Source organism: Gorilla gorilla, chromosome 4 (assembly GCF_029281585.2).
Source record: "Gorilla gorilla gorilla isolate KB3781 chromosome 4, NHGRI_mGorGor1-v2.1_pri, whole genome shotgun sequence".
In the NCBI taxonomy this organism is placed as follows: domain Eukaryota; kingdom Metazoa; phylum Chordata; class Mammalia; order Primates; family Hominidae; genus Gorilla; species Gorilla gorilla.
In genome coordinates, this window is record NC_073228.2 from 47,428,800 (window position 1) to 47,451,160 (window position 22,361).

General features: G+C 46.1%; 1 protein-coding gene across 5 annotated transcripts in view; it reads left to right on the forward strand.

Annotated features, from left to right (window-relative positions):
- Positions 1–3,099: 3,099 nt before the first annotated feature.
- The window catches only part of GJC1 (gap junction protein gamma 1), a 32,391-nt gene continuing 13,129 nt past the window's right edge, over positions 3,100–22,361 (forward strand). For 2 of the 5 annotated variants that reach the window (XM_031011626.2, XM_063706348.1), the window contains exon 1: positions 4,250–4,437. The gene's annotated coding sequence lies outside the window, so the exon portion shown is untranslated. Of the gene's footprint in view, positions 3,320–3,766; positions 3,889–4,249; positions 4,438–22,361 lie in introns of those variants that run through there. The other 3 variants (XM_019028563.3, XM_019028564.3, XM_055387905.1) reach the window with 3 other exon arrangements.

Consider the following 22,361-nt stretch of genomic DNA (forward strand, 5'->3'; position numbering starts at 1 on the left):
GTTCATTTTCATTGCAGCATAATGTACGTAACACAATTTATCTAGCCATTCTACGGTTGACAGGCATTTTGGGTAGTTTCTAGTTTTTTGACTTATTATAAATAGTGCTGCTATGAATACTCTAGTACAAGTATTTTGGTGAACATTTGTACACATTTTTGTGGAATTGCCATGGAATTCCAAAGGCATAGTGTATTCATAGGTTCAGCTTTAGTAGTGTAGTGGCGGAAAGGTGTGACACCTTTCCTCGTCCATCATAAGGATCACAGCTGACACTCCTATAACAAAACCCAGATTAACAAGAGAAGGGCATAACCAAGTTATTTAACCAAAGTTTTATGTAACACAAGAGCCTTCGGAAATTAAGACCTCAAAGGGCCGAGTGCGGTGGCTCACACCTGTAATCCCAGCACTTTGGGAGGCCTAGGCGGGTGGATCACGAGGTCAGGAGTTCAAGACCAGCCTCACCAACATAGTGAAAATCAGTCTCTACTAAAAATACAAAAAAAATTAGCTGGGCGTGGTGGTGTGCGCCTGTAGTCCCAGCTGCTTGGGAGGCTGAGGCATGAGAATTAGTTGAACCTGGGAGGCGGAGGTTGCAGTGAGCCGAGATCACGCCACTGCACTCCAGCCTGGGTGATGGAGAGAGACCCTGTCTCTCTCTCTCTCTCTCTCACACACACACACACACACACACACACACACACACACAAACCCTCAATACCCTAGGACAATTGTTTTTATGCTTAGGTTCAATGCAGAATGGACAAGCAGAATGTGATCAGACAAAAGGGGTATGATCTAATTTAACAGACTGAGCGGGGAACCCAACAAGGCTTGTCGGTTCAAATTCTTCTTGGCTTCCCAGTGTAACATTCCTTCCTCCAGGGTATTCCTTCCTGGTTCCTCTGGAATGAGGGTCTTCAAGGGGGAAGAGAGAAGGGGGAGAGTGACCTTTCTGGTTTTATGGCTTGCTTTGGGGGAGAGGGGTTCTAGTTTCTATGACCCGCCTTGGGGAAGAGGAATTTTTATTTCTATGACTCGCTTCAGGGGAGAAAGGGGCGGGAGACAGGAGGGCAGGAGAAGGTCAGAGAGAGACTTTGCTTCTGAGGCCTTCCAGTCTCCTTTAGTTCAAAGCACTCAGCACGCCAAAGCTCCATACTTTGGGATATTGTTTTCTTTCTTTCTTTTGTAAAGAGATGGGGTCTCGCTCTGTCTTCCAGGCTGGAGTGTAGTGGCATAATCATAGCCCACTGCAGTTTCCTGAGTAGCTGGGACTACATACAGCCACCACACCCTGGGAAATCATTTTCTGAGCGTCAACAGTAGATATTGCCAGTTTTGCAAAGTCCGCTGGGCACAGTGGCTCATGTCTGTAATCCCAGCTCTTTGGGAGGCCAAGGCGGGCAGATCACTTGAGGTCAGGATTTGAGACCAGCCTGGCCAACATGGTGAAACCCCGTTTCTACTAAAAATACAAAAATTAGCCAGGCATGGTGGCGGGCACCTGTATTCCCAGCTACTCCGGAGGCTGAGGTAGAATCTTTTGAACCTGGGAGGCGGACATCGCAGTGAGCCAAGATCACCCCACTGCACTCCAGCCTGGGCGACAGAGTGAGACTCTGTTGCAAAAACAACAACAAAGTGATTTAGGCCGGGCACAGTGGCTCATGCCTGTAATCCCAGCGCTTTGGGAGGCCGAGGCAGGCGGATCACAAGGTCAGGAGATCGAGACCATCCTGGCCAACATGGTGAAACCCTGTCTCTACTAAAAATACAAAAATTAGTTGGGCGTGGTTGCGTGCGCCTGTAGTCCCAGCTACTCGGGAGGCTGAGGCAGGAGAATTGCTTGAACCGGGGAGGTGGAGCTTGCAGTGAGCCTAGATGGCGCCACTGCACTCCAGCCTGGGCGACAGAGCGAGACTCCGTCTCAAAACAAAACAAAACAAAACAAAACAAAACAAAAAAAGTTATTTGTACTAGTTTACAGTTGCAGGCTGTGAGAATTTTAATATTTTATTCAACAGGTACAATGATGTTGTTTCCTGTGTTATTTTAGTTACATGTTATTTGTTATTTCCAGGTATTTTCAGAGTTTTCACCCTGGTCATTTTATTTTTTTCACTTATTTTTTTGAGATAAGGTCTCACTCTGTCGCTCAGGCTGGAGTGCAGTGGCGCGATCTCAGCTTACGGCAGCCTTGACCTCCCGGGCTCAAGCGATCCTCCCACCTCATGCTTGGAGTAGCTAGGATCACAGGTGCGCGTCACCACACCCGGCTAATTTTTGTATTTTTTGTAGAGATGGGGGTTTTGCCATATTGTCCAGGCTGGTCTGGAACCCCAGGGCTCAAGCAATCCGCCTGCCTAGGCCTCCCAAAGTGCTGGAATTACAGGCGTGAGCCACCGCGCCCATCCCACACTTGTCATTTTAAATACATCTGTAGAGAGGCAATGTGATAAGGCGTGGGGACAGACTACAGCAATCACAGGGAGAAGTACTTAAATGCTCCGAGGCCAAGCAGGTCATGAAATGATTTAAGCAGCTGAGTGGGGACACTGCCTACCCCGACAAGGTGACTCAAGAGGAGCTGCCATGTAAAAAGAGAAGCTCAAAGTAAGCAGGTTTTGACTTTTTAGGGAGGCCAGAAATCTGGATTTTAATATTTTGGTAACTAATTCATATTTTTGGAAAACATACTGGCCACACAAAACTGGTCAGTGCATTAGATGCCTAGCCTTCAAGATTTCCACTCTGGGGCTACCCCTTAGGGCTTGGCTTTGGGTGGGGGAGTTTGACTTGCAGCAAGTAACCTCACTTGTTAGCGCTTAATTTCCCCTCTCGTCAAAAGGGCAAAATAATAAAAGCCTATCCATCGGCATTCTGATGCTCAGATGAGATAATTCCAGAGGTCGCCCATCTCTTTACTGAGCCTTCCTTTATTACCCAAAGTCTCACTCTACTTAAAGCATTTGGAGAATTTTCGGTTTCCTACTGGGCATTTTAAAACTGGGGATTCCTATGCATGAAAATTTTTCCCAAGTCCTCTGAATGGGATCCTGCTGGGATGCAAAGAGTTAAGAGGAAATAGCCTATTAGGGTCTTGCTAATCGGAGAAGTTCAGGACCTGAAAAGTATCTAGAGCACTGCTAAGAGCCCCGACTCTAGCTAGATCCACGCAGGGCCCGCCAGATCCTCGAGGAATTGTAGAGCAGAACCTAGGAGGAGACATTAGCATCCCGTGCTACAATGGACCAAGGCCTCGGCGGAGCGCGCAGAAGACAACTCTGGGCCCGCTAAACCAACCCAGGATACCCAGGTAAGGCGAGAACCCACGGCGCCGTTAGCGGCCCGCTCAAACTGAGGCGCGGCTGGCGGGGGACTCTCGCCCGAAAATCAGCTTGGAGGAATGAACTGTCCGGAGCGAAGTCTGCGCCCACCCGGGGTCCAGACTCCACGCGGGTGACTCCCACGCGCGTCGCGCCTCCGCCCCGTCCCGGACTATCCGAGAGCGCGGCGAGGACTCGACCGCGGAAAGTTGGCGCTGGCGTCGCTTCCCGCGCGTTCTGGGGCGCCCCCTCCCACTCGAGCGCCACGTGCCGCGCGCCCCCCACTCCCGGGCCGCGGCGGGACGCCCCCGCCCCCACCGCAGCGCGCAGTGCGCAGGCGCCTTCCCGCGGGTCGCGGCGGCGGGAGCGGGAGGCGGCGGCGGCAGCGGCGGGAGCGGCTTCTGCCTCGGCTGGAGACTGAGGCGAAGGCGGCAGCGGCGGAGGAGGTGGAGGAGAGGCGAGGGTGAAGGCGATGGCGACGCTGGGCACATGAGGCCGCGACCGGCGGGACGGGCCGAGGCCCGGCGGAGGAGGCGGCTCCGGGGGAACCCGCCGCCGGGTGAGGGGCGGCCGCAGGGCCGGCTGAGGAGAAGCGGGCCAGGGGCGGGGTCCCAGGGGGAGGCGGGAGAACTCTTGGGGAGCCTGGGGAGGGGCCGAGGAGAACCTCCGGAGGTCCGGGGAGGAGCGCGGCCGGAGCGGGAGGAGGAGGGGGGCGCCGCCGAGGGGTTCCCGCTGAGTCCGGAGGGGCGTCGCCGGCCCGCGTCCTGCCACTGTCCCCGGCGCACCCTCCCTCTTTGTCCCCAGGCGCGCGGCTCCCAAATCGGGAGGGAAACGGCTCGGGGGTGTCCTGGGCCGCGGAGGTGTCGGGGGACGGTCGGGGAGCCCGGGCAGAAGCGGCGCGCACTCGGCGGCGCCGCGGCGGTGCCGACAACTACCCGGGCGGTTAGGGGCGCAGGGCGGAGCCGGGCCGCCCCTCGCCGCCCGGGCTCTTCGCGGGCTGCTCTTTGTCTCCCGACCTGGGTCCCTGCGTCTCCGGCGGCGTGCGGGCTCGTCTGAGGCTTTCCGCATCTCCCCGCTGGAACTCCTGCCTCCCGGGGGTTAGAGGAGGGTTCGTTCGAGGGCTGGAAGCGGGAAAGCGGGGCGGAAGGACTGGGCTCATCGCCTCCTGATTAACTCGTTGTCTTTACTTAAAAATGACTTTTCCCCCACTTCGTCAAACTTGAGAACTGTTTGTGTGTGTGTGTGTGTGTGTGTGTGTGTGTGTGTGTGTGTGTGTGTGTGTGTGTGTGTGTGTGTGTGTGTGTGTGTGTGTGTGTGTGTGTTTCCTTAAGTCTCTAGCTTCAAAATTAAGAGTAGGCGCTACCGCTGTGATTGTGGGCAGTTGTGTGGTTGGCGGCTGCGTTTGGAGCTCTGAGTTGAAAAGATGTACGTGAATGTATGGTTTAGATTTTGTTCTTTTTTTTTGCGATTGTCTGATTGGGAGTACTTTTCCTTTGCTAAATGGGCGAATTTGGTTTTCTTTTTGTTCGTTGAGAACTGGCAGTGATACCGATTTCATTATGCTCATGCTTAATTTTGTTAGCATCAAGACGATGTGAAATCGAGTAAGTTAAGTTTGAATAAGTTCAGGCTGAGGGTCATCTTGTATGCCTGATAAGTCTAAATTTGTTATATGTTTGTGTCGTGTACACGTTCAAGTGAATATATGTGAAAGCGCTATAAAAAATCAAACTACATAAAAGGGATTTTAATTTCCTGGTAAGCAGGAAACAGCATAGCTCTAGTACTTTAATATCTGTAGAAAAATGCGTTAATAATGTCATTTAAGAATAAAATATTTCTCTCCCTAGAGAGGGTTTAGGTATTATTCAGAGTAAAAGAGCAAAAAAATTTCAACCTCAGAGGGTATGGAAAAAAAACAGAAAAATACCCTTACTTCCAGAGCTCCTGATTAAAATATTGTGAGTTGTGGGTTAAGTTTACTGATTTAAAAAAAAGTTAGCATAGAGTTGTATCACTGCAGTTGCTTTGAATGTCTTAAGTACTGTGTAATGGCAGAATTAAACACGAACTAACTTTTCTGGGTAGAAGGTAAAAAGCTCCAATAAACAGATCTTAGTTTTCCCCAGATTTTTGTGCCCAGAGTGCTGTAGGCAAAGGGCATATTGAAGAGATACATAGAAGTTGTATGGAAGGTCTGTTAATATTTGTCCTGATTTGTAATGGCTTAATATTATTTACTACTTAAACTGTTGTGCATTTTTCCAAAGCATTTCAAACAACCTCTTCAAAAGCCAGCACTTTTAACTTTTGAGGTTGTGTGACTTAAGAATTGTTTTCTACCAGGTAGCCACCACAGTTCTCTTAGAAAGGAGCAAAGGACCTGGTAATTTTCTCTCTAATCAATTCATGAAGGTAAAATTGAGTTTTAGCCTTTAATCCAAAGGACTTAAGTTAACATATCTCCAGCATAACAATCTTACTTATAAATGCTGTTATCCTTTGTCAGTTAAATTTTATTCTTATATTTGTATAAGTCAGCCAAAGGGAAGGAATGGAGGGTTGTGTTTCTGATTAGTCCACTCCCCCCAGGTCCAGGCTTGCCTATCAATTGAGTAATGAGGATCTTAGAATACAGGATATATAATTTAAATCCAGAGCATCGTTCTCTTAACAAATGCTTAGTGTTTGTTCCATGCCTAATTCAATGCAAAGTGATGAGTTCCAAAAAACTATTGCTTTATTTGCTGTTTGTTCACATTTCAAAATTGGTGAGGTGTGTTCTTTTTTCTTTTTCCTTTTCCTTTTTTTTTTTGAGATGGAGTCTTGCTCTGTCGCCCAGGCTAGAGTGCAGTGGCTGGGACTACAGGTACCCGCCACCACGCCCGGCTAATTTTTTTTTGTATTTTTAGCAGAGATGGGGTTTCACCATGTTAGCCAGGATGGTACCGATCTCCTGACCTCGTGATCCTCCCGCCTCGGCCTCCCAAAGTGCTGGGATTACAGGCGTGAGCCACCGCGCCCGGCCATCCTTTTTTTTTTCAAAGACATTGCTATGATGCCCAGGCTGTCATAGTACACTGCAGCCTCAAATTCCTGGGCTCAAGCCATCCTCCTGCCTCAGCCTCTTGAGTATACCCAGCTAATTTCTTTTTTCCCCTCCTTTCCGGTCCTGTCCTGTCCTTCCTTCCTATAGTTAAGTTTGACTAGGGGGTATGATTACTTATTTCTGAACTTATGCTTTTCTTGTAGTGTAGAAATACATGTGGCTCCTGTTCAAAATATTTGATAAAAATTTAGGCAAAGAAAAAGCAGGAATTTTTTTTGTTTGTTTGTTTGTTTTTGAGACGGAGTTTAGCTCTTATTGCCCAGGCTGGAGTGCAATGGTGCTATCTTGTCTCACTGCAACGGTGCTATCTTGTCTCACTGCAACCTCCGCCTCCCGAATTCAAGTGATTCTCATGCCTCAGCCTCCCAAGTAGCTGGGATTACAGGAATGCCCCACCATGCCCAGCTAATTTTGTATTTTTTAGTAGAGACGGGGTTTCACCATGTTGGTCAGGCTGGTCTCCAACTCTTGACATTAGGTGATCCGCCTGCCTCTGCCTTCCAAAGTGCTGGGATTACAGGTGTGAGCCACCGCACTCGACCAGATTATTAGTTTTGTAAGACCATTCCTTTGAGAATAGGTATGAGAAGATAGATTTTGGCTGAGATCGTTAACCTGAAATTTAGACATAGAAAACAGTTCTGAGCTGTTAATATCAGCTGAGTGGCAACAGTTGTTTTTCAACATACTGCTACAGCTGATGAGTTCAGTTTGTGTTGAAATAAGAACCTAGTAAAATGTATTTTTAAAAATATTTTTTAAGATTTAATACAAAAAATTTTAAATACAGAAAACTAGCTGGGCATTTGAGCATTGCTATTTACTGCAACTCTAAAGAGTGAATGACCTGTTAGTACTGGCTGGCATACAGTTATACATTCTTGAATTTTACAAGTACTGTAGTTGGCTGAGAGCGCTCCTTGGCAATAAAGGTTTATCTTTCAGACCTGTGGAATATATTGCCCAAAGAGTTTTCCTAAAACAAGGATATGATGATCTCTTTGCAGATAGCATTTTACTTCTTTTTTTTTTTTTTTTTGACGGAGTCTCTCTCCATTGCCCAGGCTGGAGTGCAGTGGCGTGATCTCTGCTCACCACAAGCTCCACCTCCCGGGTTCATGCCATTCTCCTGCCTCAGCCTCCTGTGTAGCTGGGACTACAGGCGTCCACCACCATGCCTGGCTAATTTTTTGTATTTTTAGTAGAGACTGTTTCATCGTGTTAACCAGGATGGTCTCGATCTCCTGATCTCATGATCTGGCCACCTCGGCCTCCCAAAATGCTGGGGTTACAGTCGTGAGCCACCGTGCCCGGCCAGCATTTTACTTCTAAAGAAATGAAGTGGGGCCAGGAGTGGTGGCTGATGCTTATAATCCCAGCACTTTGGGAGGCCAAGGCGGGTGGATCACCTGAGGTCAGGAGTTCAAGACCAGCCTAGCCAACATAGTGAAATCCCATTTCTACTAAAAATACAAAAAATTACCTGGGTGTGGTGGCAGTCATCTGTAATCCCAGCTACTTGGGAGGCTGAGGCAGGCGAATGGCTTGAACCTGGGAGGTGGAGGTTGCAGTTAGCCGAGATCGCATCACTGCTCTCCAGCCTGGGCGACAGAGCGAGACTCTGTCTCAAAATAAAAAGAAAGAAATGAAGTATTCTGGTAAATGAATTCTTCTCCAGCTCTCAGTTGAAGCTTTGTTCTTTGAGGCTATATTGCTTGTAATACAAGCACAATTTGGACAAAAGCATTCTGGTGCCCATTAAGTCGTTCAACTTTTTTTTTTTTTTTTTTTTCTTTTGAGACTGAGTCTCACTCTTTCACCCAGGGTGGAGTGCAGTGGCACGATCTTGGCTCACTGCAACCTCCGCCTCCCAGGTTCAAGCAATTCTCTTGCCTCAGCCTCGCAAGAAGCTGGGATTATAGGTGTCCACCACCACGCCCAGCTAATTTTTGTATTTTTAGTAGAGAAAGGGTTTCACCATGTTGGCTAGGCTGGTCTCGAACTCCTGACCTCAGGTTGCCTCAGCCTCTCAAAGTGCTGGGATTACAGGCGCGAACCACTGTGTCTGGCCCTTTTTATTTTGTTGAGACAGAGTTTTGCTCATGTTGCCCAGGCTGGAGTGCAGTCGCGCAATCTCGGCTCACCGCAACCTCTGCCCCCTGGGCAAGATTCTCTTGCCTCAGCCTCCCAAGTAGCTGGGATTACAGGCATGCACCACCATGCCCAGCTAATTTTGTATTAGTAGAGACGGGGTTTCTCCATGTTGGTCAGGCTGGTCTCCTGACCTCAGGTGATCCACCTGCCTCGGTCTCCCAAAGTGCTGGGATTACAGGCGTGAGCCACTGCGCCCAGCCTTTTTTTTTTTGTAATTGAGACAGAGTCTTGTTCTGTAGCCCAGGCTAAAGTGTAGTGGTGCTCTCAAGCGATCCTTCCACCACAGCATCCCTAGTAGCTGGGACCACAGGCCCACACCGCCACCACGCCCAGTTAATTTTAAATTTTTTTTTGGAAGAGACAGGGTCTTGTTTTGTTGCCCAGGCTGGTCTTGAACTCCTGGGCTCAAGCAGTCCTCTTGGCCTCTCAAATATGGGGATTACAGGCCAAGGCACCTGGATCCCAACGTTTTTTGTTTTTTTTTTCTTCCCCAAAACATATAAGCACTTGATTAAAAAAAAAAAATAGTTGGACTCTTTCTTTCCCCCACTTCTCACTATTGCACTTGACTGATTTTTTTTTTTTTTTTTTTTTTAAGACAGTCTCATTCTGTCATCCAGGCTGGAGTTGCAATGGTGCGATCTCGGCTCGCTGCAACCTCTGCCTCCCAGGTTCAAGTAATTCTCCTGCCTCAGCCTCCCAAGTAATTGGGACTACAGGCGCATGCTGCCACGCCTGGCTAATTTGACTGATTTTATTTATTTTATTTTTGAGACAGAGCCTCACTGTGTCACCCAGTCCGGAGTGCAGTGGCACACATGTAATCCCAGCACTTTCGGAGGCTGAGGCTAGAGGATACCTTGAGCCCAGGAGTTTGAGACCACCCTGGGCAACATAGTGAGGGCCCTGTCTCTGCAAAAAGTAATTTGAAAATTAGCTGGATGTGGTGGCATACACCTGTGGTTTCAGCTACTCAGGAGGATGAAGCAGGAGGATTTTTTGAGCCCAGAAGTTGAAGGCTACAGTGAGTTGTGATCACACCATGCACTCCACCCTGGTCAACAGAGTGGGACAGTCTCTATTTGAAAAAAGAAAAGAGGCTGGGTGCGGTGGCTCACACCTGTAATCCCAGCACTTTGGTAGGCCGAGGCAGGCAGGTCACAAGGTCAGGAGTTCGAGACCATCCTGGCCAACATGGTGAAACCCTGTCTCTACTAAAATATAAAAAATTAGCCGGGCATGGTGGCGCGCGCCTGTAATCCCAACTACTCTGAAGGCTGAGGCAGGGGAATCGCTTGAACCCGGGAGGTGGAGGTTGCAGTGAGCTGAGATAGTGCCACTGCACTCCAGCCTGGCAACAGAGCAAGACTCCATCTCAAAAAACGAAAAGAGGGCCAGGCACAGTGACTCACGCCTTGTAATCCCATCACTTTGGGAGGCCGAGGTGGGCAGGTCATGAGATCAGATCGAGACCATCCTGGCTAACACCGTGAAACCCCGTCTCTACTAAAAATATAAAAAATTAGCCAGGTGTGGTGGCACACGCCAGTAGTCCCAGCTACTTAGGAGGCTGCAGCAGGAGAATCGCTTGAACCTGGGAGGCAGAGGTTGCAGTGAGCCAAGATTGTGCCACTGCACTCCAGGCTAGGCGACAGAACAAGACTCCATCTCAAAAAAAAAAAAAAAAGAAAAGGATAGAAAAGCCAGGCATGGTGCCTCACACCAGTAATCACAGCTCTTCTGGAGGTCATGGCAGGAGGATTGCTTGAGTCCAGGAGTTCAAGACCAACCTGGGCAATATGATGAGACCCTGTCTCTACAAAAATAAGAAATTAAAAAAAAAAAAGGAAAGAGGCCAGGTACGGTGGCTCACGCCTGTAATCTCAGCACTTTGGGAGGCCGAGGCGGGGGGATCATGAGGTCAAGAGATCAAGACCATCCTGGCCAACATGGTGAAACCCCGTCTCTACGAAAAATACAAAAATTAGCTAGGCCTGGTGGCACACACCTGTAGTCCCAGCTACTTGCGAGACTGAGACAGGAGAATCACTTGAACCCGGGAGGCGGAGTTTGCAGTGAGCCGAGATCACACCACTGCACTGAAGCCTGGTGACAGAGCAAGACTCCGTCTTAAAAAAAAAAAAAAAAGGAAAGAAATGCATAGGGTTTCAGAGTAAGTTTTGATGTTTTTCCTCTATATAAATCGGATAAACTTCACACACCCCTATTCTTATCCTCTAATCTCTAAACTATATTCAACTCCCAATAGTTATAGAGATTATTTTCTTTCACATGTTTGTAGTATTTATCAGTTTTGGCTTAATTTATTATTACTTAACTAATGAGTTATAACATTCCTTTTGGGAACGTTCAAATTAGAGCTGGACTCTATTTTAGGAATTCCCCTTGAGTCATTCTTGGACTTGGAATTCCTAATTGCCCATCCAGAGTAGATGTTTATTTGGATTCAAAATTTTCATTCCTGAAATTATCCATTCTGTGGCTTCGGTTACCATATATATTTTGAATACTGCCACATTTTCATTTGTAGCCAGACCTCTTTTTTTTTTATCCTGGCTGCCTGTTCAACATCTCCACAGAGATACTCAGAGGAGGTAATTTGAATTGCGTTGTCCAAAGTGAGCTCTTCATCTTGGCCCCACACCTAGACTTTCTTCAGTGTACTCTATTTTATTAAGTGGCTCTATCACACAATTTACTGAGGCTGGACTCTTTTTTTTTTTTTTTTTTGAGATGGAGTTTCGCTCTTGTTGCTCAGGCTGGAGTGCAATGGCATGATCTTGGTTCACTGCAACCTCTGCCTCCCGGTTTCAAGGCGATTCTCCTGCCTCAGCCTCCCGAGTAGCTGAGATTACAGGCACCTGCCACCACGCCCAGCTAATTTTTATATTTTTAGTAGAGATAGGGTTTCACCATGTTGGCCAGGTTGGTCTCGAACTCCTGACCTCAGGTGATCCACCCGCCTCGGCCTCCCAAAATGCTGGGATTATAGGCATGAGCCAACACACCCTAATTTTAGAATATTTTAGAATGTTTTTATTCCGTCAAAAAGAAACCTGATACCCATTAGCTGTTACTCCCTCCCTATTCCCCCCATAATGGTTGTACAATATTCCATTATGGAGGTTATACCATAAATTATATATGTTTCTTTTTTCTTTTTTTTTTTTTGAGATGGAGTCTCGATCTGTCTCCCAGGCTGGAGTGCAGTGGCTCGATCTTGGCTCACTGCAAGCTCCGCCTCCCAGGTTCACACCATTCTCCTGCCTCAGCCTCCCAAGTAGCTGGGACTACAGGCACCCGCCATCATGCCCGGCTAATTTTTTGTATTTTTAGCAGAGACAGGATTTCACAGTGTTAGCCAGGATGGTCTTGATCTCCTGACCTTGTGATCCACCTGCCTCGGCCTCCCAAAGTGCTAGGATTACAGGTGTTAGCCACTGCACCCAACCTAATTATGTGTTTCTTATAATAAATGCCCTGTATTTGTTTAGGGTAAATTACTAAATGTGGAATTATTGATCAAAGGATATAAGCACTTTAAAGTTCTTGATAACTATTGCCAAGATGCCTTCCAGAAAAGTTGTACCAGATGACACCATTGGTGTATGATGGTATGGGTGTTGGTTTTTTTTTTGTTTTTTTTTTTTTTTTGAGACGGAGTTTCCCTCTTGTTGCCCAGGCTGGAGTGCAATGGCGCGATCTTGGCTCGCTGCAACCTCCACCTCCCAGGTTCAAGTGATTCTCCTGCGTCAGCCTCCCGAGTAGCTGGGATTACAGGCGTGTGCCACCATGCCCGCTAATTTTGTATTTTTAGTAGAGACAGGATTTCGCCAATGTTGGTCAGGCTGGTCTCGAACTCCTGACCTCAGGTGATCCGCCTGCCTCAGCCTCCCAAAGTGCTGGGATTACAGGCATGAGCCACCGCACCCAGCCGATGGTATGGGTTGGGTTTTTTAAAGAAATTTTGTATCGTAAACGTAGTCATATTGGAAAATCATACATTTATTTTTGTCTTAGACATGTTCGTTTTTCTAGACTGAGCATTGTTCAGAACAGATGGTTTGACCTAATCTTAGGCTGTTTTGGACAAATGTTCCAATATTGTCCTGTTTGCATGAAGACAGTTCCACTTAGGATATGTTGTGAATGAATATATTATCCCTATCCCAGGTTCCTCATACTTCTCCAGCTGGTTCCTGAAGGTTCTTACATTCAAATAGAATGGCTTTTTGCCAGCGAAAATTGGCACTTCAACCCACAATGGTGCCTTTTGTTTCCTCATTGGTTGATACAGCCAAGATCTCAAACTGCTCACTCTCCATGAGGTTTTATAATTTGATTCACCACAAATTATATTTTAGGTTTTTCAAATATTCATAGCCAAGAGCTCTTTTGAAAACAAGTTGTTTTCATGTTTGTAGCACATAGATTACTATGTGCTACTTAGCTGCTGTAATGCTTTTGCTTGGAAATTGTCACGAGCTAGTTATTAAACATCTATTATCACTCATGTGGAATTAACTTCCACTTAAAACGTTCCATTTAAACAACACTTCATTGTAAACCCTTTAATTGATTCCTGGTCTCTGCACATAAAGCAGTCGCGTTCAGGGGTATGAGTCACTAGCACGATTCTTAGTGGATTGCTCAGCTCATGAGCTGGGATGCCTAGATTGTTAATACCTACTTTGGAATTACAGTGAGTCAATATTGAAATTTTTTAACTTAGTCCAACCGCAAATTTTCTGAAATGATTGTTTGGGAAGTGCCTTTTTAAATTTTTGACATCTTGTTATATTGTTTAATTTTACTGCTGTTACTTTACTTTTCTCCTATCCCTAGACTTTTGAGTTCCACATAATTTGTCAGTTTGGTGAATTTTACTCTGAGATAGTTTTCATCAAATGTTAAATGGAAGAGATTTTAGAAATCATCTAACTTGATATGCTTCATTTATTTCAGAAATTAGGATATGGAAAGAACTTATTCCTGAAGTGCATGGATTACATTCTGGGATTAGAATCTCTTGCCTTCTAGTCCATTGCTTGCTTAGTTTCACAAAATTCAAGGTTAAGAATCACTTTTCGCCCAGGAGCCGTGGCTCACGCCTGTAATCCCAGCACTTTGGGAGGCTGAGGCAGACGGATCACCTGAGGTCAGGAGTTTGAGACCAGCCTGGCCAACAAGGTGAAACCCTGTTTCTACTAAAAATGCAAAAAAATTAGCCACTGTGGAAAACAAGATAATGTTCCTCAACCAACTAAAAATTACCATATGATGGAGCAATTCCACTTCTGGATGTTAAAACAAAAGAACTGAATGATTAGCCAGGTGTGGTGGCACACACCTGTAATCCTGGCTACTTGGGAGGCTGAGGCAGGAGAATCACTTGAACCTGGGAGGCAGAGGTTGCATTGAGCCGAGATCATGCCACTGCACTACAGCCTGGGTGACGAGGCAAGATTCTGCCTCAAAAAAAAAAAAAAAAGAATTGAATGATTTGTACAACCATGTTCATAACAGCATTATTCACAGTGGCCAAAGTTGTAGACAACCCAGGTGTCTGTCAGCAGATGAATGGATAAACAAAGTGTGGTATGTACATACTGTGGAATATATTATTCAGCCTTAAAAAGGAAGGAAATTCTTTTTATTTATTTATTTATTTATTTTTGAGACGGAGTCTCGCTCTGTAGCCCAGGCTGGAGTGCAGTGGCGTGATCTCGGCTCACTGCAAGCTCTGCCTCCTGGGTTCACGCTGTTCTCCTGCCTCAGCCTCCTGAGTAGCTGGGACTACAGGCGCCTGCCACCACACCCGGCTAATTTTTTGTATTTTTAGTAGAGAGGGGGTTTCACAGTGTTAGCCAGGATGGTCTCGATCTCCTGACCTCATGATCTGCCCGCCTCGGCCTCCCAAAGTGCTGGGATTACAGGCGTGAGCCACCGCGCCCGGCCAAAGGAAGGAAATTCTGACACATGGTATACCGTGGATAAACCTTGAACACATTATGCTGAGTGAAATAAGCCAGACACAAAAAGACAAATATATAATTCCATTTATATGAGATAATTAGGTAGTCACAACCATAGAGAAAGTAGAATGGTGATTGCCAGGGGCTGGGAGAAGGGGAAATGGGGAGTTATTGTTTCTGGGTCTAGAGTTTCAGTTTTACAAGATGAAAAAAATTCTGGAGGTAGTGGTGATGGTTGATAATGCTATGAATGTGTTTAATACTTGAACTGTACACTTAAGATAGTACATTTTATGTCTATTCTACCACAGTAAAATAATAAAAATTTAACAGGACACAAGTTAATGGGGGGGTTTTTTAGTGCTTGATTTGAGAAACTTGAGAGGTTTTGTTTTTTGTTTTCTTTTTTTAAATAGAGACGGGGTCTCGCCATGTTGTCTAGGCTGGTCTTGAACTCCTGAGCTGAAGTGTTCTGCCCATCTCAGCCTCCCAAAGTGCTGGTATTACAGGAGTAAGCCACCACGCCCAGCCAGCTTCTTCCCGCCCCACACCCCCAGATGGAGTTTGCTCTTTTGCTCTCTTGCCCAGGCTGGAGTGCAGTGGTACAATCTCGGCTCACTGCAACCTCTGCCTTCCGGGTTGAAGCAATTCTCCTGCCTCAGCCTCCTGAGTAGCTGGGATTACAGTAGCCCAGGCCTGGCTAATTTTTGTATTTTTAGTAGAGACTGGGTTTCACCATGTTGGCCAGGCTGGTCTTGAACTGAGCTTGTGATCCGCCCGCCTCAGCCTCCCAAAGTGCTAGGATTACAGATGTGAGCCACCATGCCTGGCCTTTTTTTTTTTTTTTTTAACATGAGACTATTAGAGACTTTTCCAAAGATATACGTGGAAGTGATTTCTTGGGTTAATAGTTGTTTTGTGGTCTCCCTATTCTCAATGCCCAAATAAATTGTCCTTCTTAAATAAATCATTTTTGTCAAAGATACTGTTTATTCCTTCCTCCCCAGCTACCAAGAAAGCTTGTTCTGTTTTATTTTACGTTTAAACTTTCATTCCATTTTACATTTTAAGATCTTAAACTCTGAAATGTATTTTCTTTCTGGTGTTTGTGCGGTTTTTTTTTTGTTTGTTTGTTTGTTTGTTTGAGACAGAGTTTCGCTCTTGTCGCCCAGGCTGGAGTGCAATGGCGCAATCTCAGCTCACTGCAACCTCTGCCTCCTGGATTCAAGTGATTCTCCAGTCTCAGCCTCCCGAGTAGCTGGGATTACAGGTGCCCACCACCACGCCCGGCTAATTTTTCTATTTTTAGTAGAGACGGGGTTTCACCATGGTGGCCAGGCTGGTCTCAAACTCCTGATTTCAGCTGATCCGCCCACCTCGGCCTCCCAAAGTGCTGGGATTACAGGCATGAGCCACCGTGCCTGGCCTTGTGCTTTTCTTTTGTAGTTCTGACCCTGAAGATTGGGATTAGGGTCACATAGAACCTGTACATAATTCCATCGGTAATGTAATTTTTTACTAGCGAGTGGTCAAGAAAGAGCCCAAACTCCAGTGCAAGACTGCCTGACTTCAAATTCTGGCTTTGCTACTTAATAAGTAGATGATTTTAGGCACATAATAACGTTTTTTGGTTTTTGGGTTTTTTTGAGGTGGAGTTTCACTCTTGTTGCCCAGGCTGGAGTGCAATGGCACAATCTCAGCTCACCACAACCTCCGCCTCCTGAGTTCAAGCGATTCTCCTGCCTCAGCCTCCTGAGTAACTAGGATTACAGGCATGCACCATCACGCCTGGCTAATATTGTATTTTTAGTAGAGACAGGGTTTCTCCATCTTGGTCAGGCTGGTCTCGAACTCCTGACTTCAGGTGATCCGCCCGCCTCAGCCTCCCAAAGTGCTGGGATTACAGGCATGAGCCACCATGCCTGGCCTTGTGCTTTTCTTTTGCAGTTCTGATCCTAAAGACTGGGATTAGGGTCACATAGAACCTGTACATAATTCCATCTGTAATGTAATTCTTTACTAGCGAGTGGTCAAGAAAGAGTCCAAACTCTAGTGCAAGACTGCCTGACTTCAAATTCTGGCTTCACTACTTAATAAGTAGATGATTTTAGGCAAATAATAAAGTTATTTGTTTTTTGTGGTTTTTTTTTGAGACGGACTTTTGCTCTTGTTGCCCAGGCTGGAGTGCAATGGCACAATCTCAGCTCACTGCAACCACCGCCTCCCGGGTTCAAGCAATCCTGTCTCAGCCTCCTGAGTAGCTGGGATTACAGGCATGCACCACCACGCCTGGCTAATTTTGTATTTTTAGTAGAGGCAGGTTTCTCCATCTTGGTCAGGCTGGTCTCGAACTCCTGACTTCAGGTGATCTGCCCGCCTTGGCCTCCCAAAGTGCTGGGATTACAGACGTGAACCACTGCGCCTGGCCGGCAAATTATAAAGTTTTAAACCTGATTTCCTCATCTTTAAAATGAGTTTAATATTAGAATCTACCTGCTGAAATAATTCAAATAATGTTCATTACATTTGATCTTCAAAAATCCTATTAATTCGGCTGGGCACGGTAGCTCACACCTGTAAATCCCAGCACGTTGGGAGGCCGAGGCAGAGGGATCAGTTAAGTCAGGAGTTCGAGACCAGCCTGGATAACAAGGTGAAACCTCATCTCTACTAAAAATAGAAAAATTAGCCAGGCCTGGTGGCGAGTGCCTGTAATCCCAGCTACTCGAGAAGCTGACTGAGGCAGGAGAATTGCTTGAACCCCAGAGGCAGAGGTTGCAGTGAGCTGAGACTTCGCCATTGCACTCCAGCCTGGGCGACAGAGCAACACTCTGTCTCAGAAAACGAAAAACAAAACAAAACAAACTGAATTATGTTTTACAGAAAAACAGTGTTAATTTGATTCTGTTTGGATATAACCTATAGAAAACTCTTGAGATAAGAATTTGAGAGAGAATTACATAATTTATTACTGTGTTGATGCCAGCTAATTTTTTTAAATTCTGTTTTCTAGTGTAAGACAAGGTAGATTTGTGTCTAAGTTATTTGGAAAATAGACTAAAAATAGCACATTTGGTTTCTGTCTAATAAATGTTATATAAGCAAACTTGATTTTCTTCAGTATTTGGGTTTTCTTTGTGTGAGTGAATCCTTTTGAATTGTGGGCTACCATGAATTGCAGTATCTTTTAAAATAGAAGCCGTTCTAGAAAAAAGCAACTTTTTCTTTTTTTTTTTTTTTTTTTTTGAGACGGAGTGTCGCTCTGTCACCCAGGCTGGAGTGCAGTGGCACGATCTCGGCTCACTGAAAGCTCCGCCTCCCGGGTTCACACCATTCTCCTGCCTCAGCCTCCCGAGTAGCTGGGATTACAGGCACCCGCCACCACATCTGGCTAATTTTTTGTATTTTTAGTAGAGATGGGGTTTCACCTTGTTAGCCAGGATGGTCTCGATCTCCTGACCTCATGATCCGCCCACCTCGGCCTCCCAAAATGCTGGGATTACAGTCGTGAGCCACCGCGCCCAGCCAACTTTTTCAACCTTTTAATTTTTTAAAGAATTGATACGATTCTATAAAAATAATAAAATTTGAAGGAAGTCAGTAAAATAAACAGATGTTTATATTAAATGTCAATTAATCAATGTCTATACTATATCAAGATTACCTTTTATAGACAAATAGGTAAAAGGATGGAAATAACCCACAAAGGGGTTGGATATATGAGGGGGAACGTATCCTACTGTCTTAGAAACATGAAAATTGACATGATTTTGAAATGCCATTTTGCATCTAGTAAAGGAGCATAATGACAGTGCTGAAGAGGTGGAGGTGAAGTTGTTTTAAGTATACATTCATTGCCAGGCACTGTAAATTACTAGTGCCTTTTTTGAAAATCAAATGACAGTACAAAGCAAAAACCATGCAGATTTACATTGCCTGTGATCTAATAATACCACCTCCTAGAATTTATAGATATAAACTCAAGGCATTTAGGATATATTCACGAAGATATTAAGTATAAAAGTACATATAAATCAGTTGGACCCCAGCTACTCAGGAGGCTGAGGTGGGAGAATCACTTGAACCCAAGAGATGGAGGTTGCAGTGAGCTGAGATCATGCCACTGCACTCCAGCCTGGGTGACAGCAAGACCCAGCCTCAAAAAAATAATAAAAAATTGGTGCTTTACTAATTAGCAAAAGACATTGAGGTATTTGGCCTCCACCCATCTCCACCACTTGACATGTGCTTCCATGTCATTTTCTATTTGTAGATGGAGTATAGAAATGATTTTTTATTCATGAGAGCCATTCACAGCTGAATCTCAGACTTTCAGCCCCTACACTATAACCAAGTTTGTCTTCAGAAGCAGGGAAGCCAGAGAAGACTTATGTCCTGAAATTTTTTTTTTTTTTCCTAAGACTGAGTCTTGCTCTTTCACCCATGCTTGAGTGAAGTGTGGTGCCTTCTCATCTCACTGCAACCTCCGCCCCCCGGGTTCAAGTGGTTCTCCTGCCTCAGCCTCCAAGTAGCTGGGATTACAGGCGCATGCCACCACGCCCAGCTAATTTTTGTATTTTTCGTAGAGATGGGGTTTCGCCACGTTGGCCAGGCTGGTCTCGAACTCCTGACCTTAGGTGATCCACCTGCCTTGGCCTCCCAAAGTGCTAGGATTACAGGTGTGAGCCATCTCTCCGGCCCTATGTCCTGAATTTTAGGCACCTTTTCAGGTCCCTTATGTAGACCATTTCCTCCCACGTGCACTGATCAGTTCTGAAGACTGAGGGCCCCCTCTGCAGATCTCCAGGGTTTTTTGTGTGTGAGTGAGTGAATCCTTTTGAATTATGTGCTTCCGTTAATTGCAGCATTCTTTAAAAAAAAAATTTAAGAAGCCATTCAAGAAAAAATAGATAAAATGTTCAGGGCTGGGTGTGGTGGCTCACGCCTGTAATCCCAGCACTTTGGGAGGCTGAGGTGGGTGGATCACGAGGTCAGGAGATCAAGACCATCCTGGCTAACATGGTGAAACCCCATCTCTACTAAAAATGCAAAAAATTAGCCGGGCGTGGTGGCGGGCACCTGTAGTCCCAGCTTCTCGGGAGGCTGAGGCGGGAGAATGGCGTGAAACTGGGAGGTGGAGCTTGTAGTGAGCCAAGATCGGGCCACTGCACTCCAGCCTGGGCGACCGAGCAAGACTCTGTCTCAAAAAATAATAATAATGGTTCAGGGGAAAGGAAACTTTAGTGGAGCAAGAACCCACTTTTCTCCACAGTGAGACCACAATTGGCAGTGACATATTCTGCTTAGAAATGTTAATTCCAGAACCTGCCTTCTACTCATTCTACTTCTTGAAATGATCTTAATTTCTCTGGAGGAGTATTGTACTCTGTAACATTGTAAGCCAATCTTTAATGCTTTGTTAATACATAGCTGCCAGGGAGGGGGCTTGCCTAGAGAATGAGTGACCCATTACAGAAATGAGGACTAATGTTTTCAAAATGTTTCCCAGACTACACTCATCTCCCAGGAATTATTTGACATTTCACTGAGAGTAAGAATGGGTAACTAGTGGTCGGGCGTGGTGGCTCACGCCTGTAATCTTAGCACTTTGGGAGGCCGAGGTGAGCAGATCACCTGAGGTCAGGTGTTGGAGACCAGCCTGGCCAACATGGTGAAACGCTGTCTCTCCTAAAAATACAAAAATTAGTTGGGTGTGGTGGTGTGTGCCTGTAGTCCCAGCTACTCAGGATGCTAAGGCAGGAGAATTGCTTGAACCCGGGAGATGGAGGCTGCAGTAAGCTGAGATCATGGTACTGCACTCCAGCCTGGGCGACAGAGAGAGACTCTTGTCTCAAAAAAAAAAAAAAAAAAAAAAAGTAACTTGGAAGGAGAGGAAAGGGAAGAGTATCAAAGAAAAACTTACTGACTCAATAGATAAAAACATTGGTGATACTGCCATTCATTTTAGGAAACTCATGGTTCTTTATTTTAGAAAGAAAATTGCAGCTGGGTGCGGTGGCTCACACCTGTAATCCCAGCACTTTGGGAAGCCGAGGCAGGTGAATCTCCTGAGGTCAGGAGTTCGAGACCAGACTGGCCAACGGGGCGAAACCCCATCTCTACTAAAAATTAGTTGGACGTGGTGGTGTGCGCCTGTAGTCCCAGCTACTCGGGAGGCTAAGGCAGGAGAATTGCTTGAACCCAGGAGATGGAGGCTACAGTCAGCTGAGATTGCGGTACTGTGCTCCAGCCTGGGTGACAGAGACTCTTGTCTCAAAGAAAAAAAAGAGAAAGGGAGGAAAGGAGAAGGAAGGAAGGTTAGTTGCTCGTCACCCATTTTGTGAGATGTTGGAGTTAAGTTGGTAAACACATTTACACAAAAAGAAATGCAAATAGTAAACAAGTATAAGAGAAGTTTGGCCGGGCGTGGTGGCTCACGCCTGTAATCCCAGCACTTTGGGAGGCCGAGGTGGGCAGAACATGAGGTCAGGAGATGGAGACCATCCCGGTTAATGTGGTGAAACCCTGTCTCTACTAAAAATACAAAAAATTAGCCGGGCATGGTGGCACGGGCATGTAGTCCCAGCTATTCAGGAGGCTGAGGCAGGAGAATCGCTTGAACCCGGGAGGTGGAGGTTGCAGAGAGCCGAGATTGTGCCACTGCACTCCAGCCTGGGTGACAGCGAGACTGTCTCAATTAAAAAAAAAAAAGTTCATTTTTACTACTAGATCCCTTAGTAAATTAGTGTTATTTGGAAAGAGTATTCATTTAGATAAAGACTAAGAAGGACATAAGGAAAACCAAAACATTTGTAAGTAGCTGTGATTATGGGGTTTTTTGTGTGTGTTTGTTTGTTTTAACCCATTTATGCCTGAGATTGCAATTTTTTGAATTGGAAAAAATCAGACCTTGGCAATGATCTTGAACAGTAGGATATAAATAACTCCCACATGCGTAGCGTTCCAATAATGGAACAATAGGCATAAATGGGTTTTAATGTTATGGGTTTTTTGTTTTGTTTTGTTTTGATTTGATTTTTGAGACAGAGTCTTGTTCTGTTGCCAGGCTGGAGTGCAGTGGTGCAATCTCGACTCACTGCAGCCTCTGCCTCCCTGGTTCAAGCCATTCTCCTGCCTCAGCCTCGGCTTGTAGTCCTGAGTAGCTGGGACTACAAGCGTGTACCACCACACCCGGCTAATTTTTTTGTGTTTTTAGTAGGGGCGGGTTTCATCATGTTGGCCAGGATGGTCTCGATCTCCTGACCTCGTGATCCATCCGCCTTGGGCTCCCAAAGTGCTGGGATTACAGGCATGAGCCACTGCTCCCAGCTGGGGTTTTTTTTTGTTTGTTTGTTTTGGGTTTTTTTAGAGTTTTGTTCTTGCCCAGGCCGGAGTGCAACGGGACGATCTCGGCTCACTGCAACCTCTGCCTCCCAGGTTTAAGCCATTCTCCTGCCTCAGCCTCCCAAGTAGCTGGGATTACGGGCACGTGCCACCATGCCCGGCTAATTTTGTATTTTTAGTAGAGACGGGGTTTCACCATGTTAGCTAGGCCGGTCTCGAACTCCCGACCTCAGGTGATCCACTTGTCTCAGCCTCCCAAAGTGCTGGGATTACAGGCGTGAGCCACCGTGCCCGGCCTATTTTTTTTCCCACAGAATTATATTAAGAGAAAGAGGCCGGGCATAGTGGCTCATGCTTGTAATCCTAGTACTTTGGAAGGCCGAGGCAGGCAGATCACTTGAGCCCAGGAGTTCAGGACTAGCCTGGGCA